Source organism: Rattus rattus, chromosome X (genome assembly GCF_011064425.1).
Source record: "Rattus rattus isolate New Zealand chromosome X, Rrattus_CSIRO_v1, whole genome shotgun sequence".
NCBI classification, from domain to species: Eukaryota; Metazoa; Chordata; class Mammalia; order Rodentia; family Muridae; genus Rattus; species Rattus rattus.
In genome coordinates, this window is record NC_046172.1 from 8,425,612 (window position 1) to 8,435,113 (window position 9,502).

Sequence of the window (9,502 nt, forward strand, 5' to 3'; positions counted from 1 at the left end):
AGATGCTTCAGCAGTTACGAATGTATACTGTTCTTGCAGAAGACCTACATCAGGGGGTTCATGCTCCAGGTAACTCCAGCTCAGGGGGTGTTGTGATAGAATCATGGCTCCTGTCTGGAGAGACCACACCAGGCCAATGCAGTTCCACGGGAGAGAGATTTATTGTGGGGGAAGGGGACAAAAAGAGGCAATGAAGAAGAAGGGAAAAAAGAGAGTGAAGGTCAAGACAGTCTGCCTTTTATTTAGGCTGTGATGTAACTGCTCACAAGTTAAGGTGGGAGATGGACTCTGGAAATGTATGGCAATTGCCATGGCAACAGATGCGTGGGTTCCTGTTGCCTATGGGTGACGTCACCATCACTGCTGAGTTTGGAGGTGATTTTCAACCAAACATAAAGCTGATTCCTGATACCAACAGGGTGTCTAATGCCTCTGGCCTCAAGGTACCTGACATGCTCATTCCCACATGCATTGTATAATCAAAAATAAATTTTAAAAAGCATAAAAAGTATATAGCAGCACACTATGAGTGGTTATTTCTACATCTCTGGGTGATAGGATTATGGTAGAATTTAAAATTAATTTTAAGATTTTTTAATGTGTCTAAGAAGAAATAAATATGAATTATGTATATATTTTATTGGGAAAAATAGAATCAATGGTGCCTTCTCTCAGTTTTTTTTCTTTTCTTTTTTTTCTTTTTTCTTTTTTTCGGAGCTGGGGACTGAACTCAGGGCCTTGTGCTTGCTAGGCAAGCACTCTACCACTGAGCTAAATCCCCAACCCCCCTTCTCTCAGTTTTTAAATGATATCTTCTCTTCACTTGTTTAAGAGAGGATCTCACTATGTAGCCCAGGTTAGCTTCAGCCTCAGGATCCGCTCACCTCAGTCTCCTGAGTGCTGGAATTCTAGGAACATGTTGCCATGCCCAGCTATTTTCTTACATTTCTTTTCTTTTTTGGCCTGAAACTCATTTTGTAGACTAGGCTATACTCACAAAAATCCACTTACCTATGTTGCATTACTTACATGCACTTGAAGCTAACCAAACCTCCGTGAATAAGTGCAAAGCATTGCTGGGTAGCCTTCCAGTGAGCCCCAGACACTAGTCCCCTCTCTGATTACTCTGAAGTTGAGAATCTTTATTTGCTCAGGGTCCTTGGGGAGCCCTGGAGCCCTAGGAGGTTTTCAATGGCCCCACACCACCTCAGGGCACTTGTCCAGAAACTCCCAGTCTAGCTCACAGCTCATATGAGAAGATTTGAGAAATCTGAGTGTTCATTAAAGGGGAGATTTCAATATATTATGCTATGGGCTCTAAGGGTTCAAATACAAGTTCCATGGAGAGTTCTGGTGTCTTTCTCTTCCAGAACCCACACTATTTTTTTTATCTTTATAGAATCTCCAAGTGATTCTAGATGCTGAATGGCATGAAGCAATGGTAATTTTATTATGCATGATGGTTTCCATGGGCCAGTGCTTCAAACAGGAACCCTTGGAGACATCTTATTTCAACTTCACAATGCCTGGGTTTCCCTGGGACAAACTAGCAGGCAGGAGCTGGAACCATGAGAAGGGTTCAGTCACCCACACAGCTGGTGGTTGATGCCGGCTGTCAGCCAGCCCTCCTACGTGTCCCTGTGGCCTTCTCATGTGGCCCAGGCAAAGCTGGGGTTGAGTTCAAGAGCAAATATTCTGGGAGAGATCCCAGAAGAATCTGTCTCCTGACCTAGCCTTGGAAGAAGTCAGCGTCATTTTACTGTACTCATGGACAGGAGTCCTCAGAAGCCTCTGCCCAAATTCCAGAGAAGGAAACAAAGTCTGCAGTCTATGGTAGAAGGGGGTCCATGCCACATAGAATGAACGCATGCATTGGTGCAGCCATGCTATGAAAATGCAACCCAGGGCACTGTCCAAATTTATATAGGAACTCAGTAAACATCCTCCCTTCCTCCTTTCTGCTCTGTCTCTTTCTCTCTCTGTGTGTCTGTCCCTCCCTCTTCCTCCTCCTCCACTCACCTCTCACTTTCTTCCTCCCTCCTTCCTTCCCTCCCTATTTTCTCTCTCCTCTCCCTCTCCCTCTCCCCTCCTCTCCCTCCCTCTCCCTCCCTCCTCCCTCTCCCTCTCCCTCTCCTCTCCATCTCCCTCTCCCTCTCCCTCCCTCTCCTTCTCCCTCCCCCTCTCCCTCTGTAAGGCTCAAAGTGAGTCATAACTATCAGGAGACCCCCACAAGCGAGACACGAGAACAGAGTTCAATGCAAACGCAAGAGGTTTATTTTCTGGTGCATCGGAGTCAACCTTCAATCGGTCCCTCATGATGAGTGACTAGAAGGTGACCCTGAATGGCTATAACAAGCAGTTTTTATACTTTTTAGGGGTACAGATTACATTAGCAAGGTTACAGTTTAAGCTTACTGGCTAAGCATATTGACCTTTGCATCTATTGGATAGCAAGCTTATGATATGTATTCGAACTCTATCTGGGACCAGAGGGTCAGGTAACTATCAGTCAGTACATTGTGCGGTTTTTCAAGAATGTCCCTGCTCCTCTCGAGGACTGTGGGTAGAGAATGGAACTTGGCCTAGCCTTGATCTGAGGCGGGAAGCTGGTACTTGGCCTAATCTTGATCTGAGGAGGTGGGTGTAAAGCTGGCAAAAGCCCTGAGGGTCCTTCACAGGAACCCCATAACCTTCCTACTTTCTACCAGGCCAAGCCTCTTATTAGCTTTTATACGTCAGTAAGAACTAGGGTCATTCACTCCCCCTTTTTCTTGTATAAGCTCCAATCCTGGAGCTATGCTCAGGGGTCTCTGGTGACTAACTCATATTTTTTAGGTCCTGTTCTCAGGGTCTCATATTGTTGGCACAGGTCCATCAGCTGTACTGCACCTATTTTCTCTTTTATGAAGGCTATAAGCTTGTTCAATATGCAGGGTCTAAAGGTCAACAATAGCAGAACAATTAGGGGTCTTAACAAGGTGGATATGAGGATGGTTAGCCAAGGGATGAGTTAAACCGAGCTTTGAACCAGCTCTGACTGTCCTCTCTCTTCCGTTTGGCTAGCCCTTCTCTCATCTTGGCCATCATACCACAATTTGTACAACCTGAGTCCCCAAGCTTTTCTCTTTAGCCATCTCCTTGGCTCTTTGCCTTTCTGAGTGAATCTGATTATTGGGTTCTAGGTAGGATTTGCACAGAAATTATCTCAATACCCTAGGTTCCCCTGGTCAGGCCCCTCAGTAGTGTAAATTTTTACCATGATAATTCCAAGAGGAGGAGGGGTTCCAGTAGGTGTCTCCTGTAGTCTCAAATCCCTGGACAGCGCAATAAAGCTGGTATGGACCCCCACATCGGTGAACTTCTGCCCAGTTTCTTCCATTGAGGGTAAACATAAGTGGGGGGTCTCCTGCAAGTGACAGCTCTGTGCAGGGAATGCATATCCAGCCCAGAGTCCTCTTTCTCCCATATGGGCAGTTTGTTTCTGCCAGCACTCCTGCCATGGGTGGGGATGTCCCATGAGTCAAGTCCTGCTACCACCTGACACAGGTCAAGAGTTAGGTCAGGCCACCACGTGTTGAGGGGTTTGGAGGCAGTCAGGGAGGCGATGTCATCTCCAGTTCCAGTAGAAACCACAGTCCAGGTTTGACAGACCGGCACATGGGGCAACAGGAGTCCCTGGGGAGTGGGGTATCTGTAGGTTTCACATGGGATGCATGTACCAGGGCTGCAATACTGTCCACCTTAAGGACTGTATGAGTGGTTAAAGTACCAGGAAGGGTCCCTTCTACCAGGGTTCCAGCAACTGTGCCTGATCCCTCTGGATGTAGACCCAGTCACCACTCTGGAAATGGTAAGGGGTCTCTGGCATTCCTGGAGCATATAAGGCAGATGGTTTGGGCCAAATCTCATGTTATATTGACTGAAAGGCTTGGAACCTCAAGAAGAGGTTCCTATCAATGAGTTGGGATACCTCTAAGGAGGGCCCAGTAGACACCAAGGGAGTTGAGGTACCAAACAGGATCTCAAAAGGGGTCAGGTTAAAATGGTAGGGGATGTTCTGGACCACCCAGTCAGCACCAGTCTCCAAGGTCAATTTAATTAAGGTCTATTTTAGGTTTCTGTTCATTCTCTCTCCCTGCCCTGAGCTCTGGGGATGGTCACACAATGGAGCTTCCAATTAGTCCCCAATATCTTTGCCAATCCCTGACTTACCTTAGAAACAAAAGCAGGACCATTGTCCAATCCAATTATCTTGGGCAACCCAAATCTCGGGAAGATTTCTTCTAATATCTTTTTGACTACCACAGTAGCTGTTTTCTGCTTGATGAGTAAGCCTCAACCCATCCAGAGAAAGTATCTACAAACACTAGGAGGTGTTTGTAATCATATTTTCCTAGTTTAACTTCTGTAAAATCAACTTCCCAATAAACCCCAGGTCATTCTTCCCTAGGTCTCTTGCCCTGTTTGCTCTTGGCTGCATAAGCATTCACTTGCTGACATACCTTACACTGTTCTACTGTCTGACTAAAAACCTAAGTAAAGTCTATTACATATACCTTAACTGCTTGGATGAGCTTTTTATTCCCTAAATGAGTCCATTCATGCATTTGGCAAAGTGAGTCTTTTGTTTGTTCTCTGGGGAGTATAGCTTTGTGCCATTGTCCTTCCTCTTCTAAGCAATTTGGGCCTTTTCTTCTGTTGTATATTCTAAGTGAGGCCATCCCTTAGTCCAATCCCAGTTCCCAGTGCTGTCTCTTGCAGGACTGCAACCAGGACAGGCTCCTGCATAGCCACTTCTCGAGGCACCTGATCTGCTTGGTTATTGTCCCGTGCCACTGAGTCTCTTCCCTTCGGATGTCCTGGGCAATGAATAATACTCACAGTTGCTGGCTTCATCAGGGCATGTAAGAGATCCAAGATTTTCTGTTTGTTTTCTTTCTCTTGGTATATAGACTCATGGGTGTGGGCTGTGGCAAAGGCATCTGCACCGATGTGCTGGGGAGTAGAGGTTCAGCCATCTCAGATGACATTTGCGTTGTCCACACGGCAGCACCTACTCATCTCTGACCTTCATGAAGAAAACTGCTTCTGTCTGTAGACAAGGTAGCCTTGGCTCCCAGCAGGGGTCGGTCAGTGGGAGAGGTCTTCCCTCCACCCATGGGCTTCTGCCAGTATTTGACACCCATGCTGTGGTGGCTCCAGGTTGGGACTGAGCAGCAGGGTGGCCAGATTGAGCCCAACTGGTAGAGAATCTAGTCCATGTCTGCTGACCGGTGGTCCCATCCTCTGGGTCTTTCCATTCAAAAGTATTTTTTTTGACTTTAGGGTGCTAAGGTCAGACAGAAGGAAGCACCTTTCAAGTCTAAAACGGTGTACCAATTTCTGGAAGGTGGTGAAGAACTCAGAGTGTAGGGGTTAGGCACAGTAGGGTGGAAGTCAGCCACTCTACCACAGTTTATCTCTCCTAAGTCCTGGCCTGGGTGATAATTGTTAGTGCCTGGCTTCTTAACTGGCAGGAGCAGTGTGTTCCAGGCAGAGCAGCACTAAGCAACACCCCAAGCTGGAGGAGCCAGGAGTGGCTTAATTCCTCTCATGCCTCCCCTGACATCAGATACTGGTGCACTGAGACAGGGTCAGCCTGGGTCTCAAGCTCTACATACGCAGCCTGCAGATACGCATACGCACAGAGTAGCCTAACCATTTCAGCCCAAGCAAGAGGAAACTTTTCCAGCCATCGAACAATATCCTCTGTCTTTTGGGTATTGGTCTCAAAAAATTTGTGTCTTCCAGTCTAATAGTAAGGACCTGGACAGGTTCTTCAGCAGACCCCCTCAATTGAGGGCCTTTGTGAAGGAAGTGGATCTGAGCCCCTATTTTGGAGAGCAAATCTCTCCTGAGCAAAGGATAGGGGCAGTCAGGGATGACCATGAACGAGTGGTATACCTGGCTCACGCTCAGGTCTACAATCTTTGGGTAGTCCATGAATATTGTTTAGTCCCAGTGGCCTCTTGGACCCACAATTTTTTTTTTTCCTGGAGACTGGCCCATCAACTTGGAGGACTGAGTGTTGGGCCCCAGTATTCACCAAGAATTTGGTGGGTTTCCCTTCCACTTTTAACCCTGTCCTCCTAGACTCTGCCTTCCCCCAGGGCTAACATCTTTGCCATTTGGGAGTGCTTTTCCCAAGACCTGGAATTTCCTGCCCCCAGTTTCTGTTTGTTAGACCCCTCTCCCTGCAGTAAGCACACTGGTCCTTTTAAATGGGTTCTGTCTCTCTTTAGTTGGAGTCTTTCTCTGCTTTCCCTAACTACTGTAGCCAAAATTCTACAGTAAATTCCTTTCCTGTCACCTTTCTTTTTGTATCTCCCTTTCATCTTCTTCCTTTCTCTTTCTATGCTCCTTCTCCTCCTCTGTCTCCCTGTTATGGTAGACTTGCTCAGCAACCTGCACTAAATCCTTCAACAACTCATCCTGTAGTCCCTCTAGCCTCTGAAGCTTTGTTCTGATATCTCTACTAGCCTGGTCTATAAAAGCCAAAGTCACAGTAGCTTTGTGCTCCTCGCTGCTGGGGTATATTGGTGGAATGCCTACATGAGCTGCTCTAGAAAGGCTGCGGGCGACTCGTCTCGTCCCTGCTTAACCTCACATGTCTTGGTTAAACTGGTGGGTCATCCTGCAACCCCCTTGAGACCTGCCAATGGAGTCTGGTGGTAGACCTTCAGGTGATCCTTACTTCCTGCTGTATTAGTAGTCCCAGTCAGGTCTAGTCAGGGAAAATCCGCTGTCAATGACAGCCTGTTCCATCAATGGTGCCCCCGTGTATGAGGGCACATTCTTTCTGTCTTCCTGCATTATCTTCTCTCACTCTCCGGTCGTGAAGAGCACTCTCATGAGTTGTTGGATATCATCCCAGGTGGGCTGATGAGTAAATAAAACAGTCTGAGATTAATCAGCCCCTTGGGGTTATCTGAAAAGGGGGGTGTTGGGCCTTCCAGTTGAACAAGTCAACCAAAGAAAGGGGCCAATATTGCATGGCCTGATTGCCATCCTCATCTATGAGTCTGTAGGCTCAGAGGGGGAGGGCCACTGTTGTATCAGGTGAAGTGGCCCTCTTGCTCTGGGTCCCCATGGCCGGTCCTGGTTCTGAGGGTCCCTTGATGGATCTTGAGAAAGAGTAGGGTAAAGGGATCCTGGATGAGAACTCAAAGGAGATCTCTGAAAGGGGCCATGGGAACTGGGGCCATGGTAGGGGGGTTAAGAGGTAGAAGATCCATCAGCAGCAGATCTGCTGTGGAAGGGTCCTGGAGGATCTTTACAGACTCGTTGGTCTCTACAGGGTTCTTCTCCTTTATGAACAGGACCTGCTTGAGTCTTGGAGACCAAAAAGCTTTTATCTAAGACAATGGGTTCTCCACTAGATCCTTCCAGGTTAGGGCACTTGGTCTGAGTACTCAAGGGATCCTGGCCTAAAGACTCCTTCCTCTACTGCTTCGATCACCTACAAATCAAAGGTGCCATACGCATTCTGACTGCCAACTATATAATGAGTATAAATTATTTAAAACCACCTTTATTCAGAACCGAGACTTGACTTGGTAGTTGGAAACATTCCCATCGGTCTGTCCACCCTACTCTGAAGGTTGCCATTGGGAGGAGCAGAGAGTAACTAACCTGCCCTTCTTTACTACTACTGACAAGTTTTCTCCTCTTTTCCTAACTTCCCTCCAGTGGTTAATAAGGATGTTTAATGGGGTAGATTCAGTCTGTCCCATGTCCAAAAATAGCATCAGTCACAGTCCAAGTCCAAGAACACAGAGAGAAAGACAATCCACACTAGTTTCACCCCTGCCATGGGTGCAGAGCAAGACCCACTTGATTGGCTCCTGCCGATACTGAAGTCCAAAAACAAAGAGAAAGACAATCAACACAAAGACAGCTTGCTCCACTTGTGGGCACAGAAACCAGGTAATCAGGTGACCTGCCAGCTTATGCTGGAATCGAGGCTACAGATACAGGTGACCCTCTAGATTAAGCTGTTATTGAGTCCAACAGTTTCCAAAAGGAGCAGAGTCCTCCCGACTCCCGCCAGACCAGACCAGACCAGACCAGAGGCTCTCTAAGCCTTACAGACGCTTGCGAGCAAACCAAAAGCAAGACAGACAGCACGGATGCAGACAGCACGGATGCAGACAGCATGGATACAGACAACCCCAGTACCTGACATCAAGCTTGGACTGTTCCTCTGACCACCGTTCCTCCCAACCCTATAGGGAGGGTCTGGCTTCCCACCCATGCACCAAATGTAAGGCTCGAAGTGAGTCTTAACTACCGGGCTCTCCCTCTCCTTCTCCTCCTCCCCTTCCTCCTCTCTGTGACATGAACATTTTCAGTCCAGTCTTTGAATGACCTTGAACTCCTGATCTTTCTGCCTCAGCCTCTCTTGAGTGCTAAGATTACAAATATAATGAGCCACCATGCTAAGTCTTTGCCCTTAATATCTTGAATCCATGCATTTTTAAATTTATTGATATTGTATGTGGACACACGGCACGTATTGTGCGTGTGTGAGTGAGTGCGTGCGTGCGTGCGTGCGTGCGTATGACGGTCAGAGGTCAGTTTTCCAGCAAGCACCTTTACCCTCTCGCTGAGCCATTTAACCAATCCTTGATTCTATATTGTTTTGTGGTGGAGGTGGGGTAGTAGATATAGCTTAGTGGTAGAGTATTTGCCAAACACATGTGAGGCCTGGGATTTTATCCTTACCACAAAAATAAATAATCTCCAAGGATTTTCTTTTCTCTCTGCCTTCCCTCCCAATTTGTCTCCCCCTCCCTCCTTTCCTCCCTAACCTTCATCTGTCCTTCCTTCAGTTATTATATAAACAGCACAGCCATCAGTGAGCTATTGTTTCATGAGAAGGCTTGCCTGGTGTCTCCCTAAATCATTTTATTTTTGATGTTTACATTTCATATTCCCATATAACCATATTTTTTATGTTCTGGAGAGAAGGCTGTCTTTTCAAACAAGCCTTCGTTAGAGCTTACCTAATTATTTCCAAGAAAGAGTTTATGACATTAAAAGCATCAGAATTGAGTTAATCTCCTGTTCAGTGCTTCCTACGTGCTAGGCACTGTTCCAAGCAGACCCTTACAAAGCAACCTGCTCAGTCTCCATAACCTTGTTCCCAAACTATAAATGAGGAAACTAAGGCTCAGAGAATTTCCCAAAGTCACGGAGTTGTCACACAGCAGAGCCAAGTGTCAAACTTGTCACATGCCTTCCAAATTTGTTGTTGTTTTGTTTGTTGTTTATTGGAATAGGATTTTGCTATGTGGCCCAGGTTGGCCCGGAAGTCTTGATCCTCCTGCCTTGGCTTTCTGAATGCTGGGATTACAGACACGCACTGCATTCGAAGCACCTCCATTAGCTGCGATCATACCCATCTGACTGAATACTATCAGTCACTGTGGTCTATGTCTTCTTTATCATAACTCACTGCTCC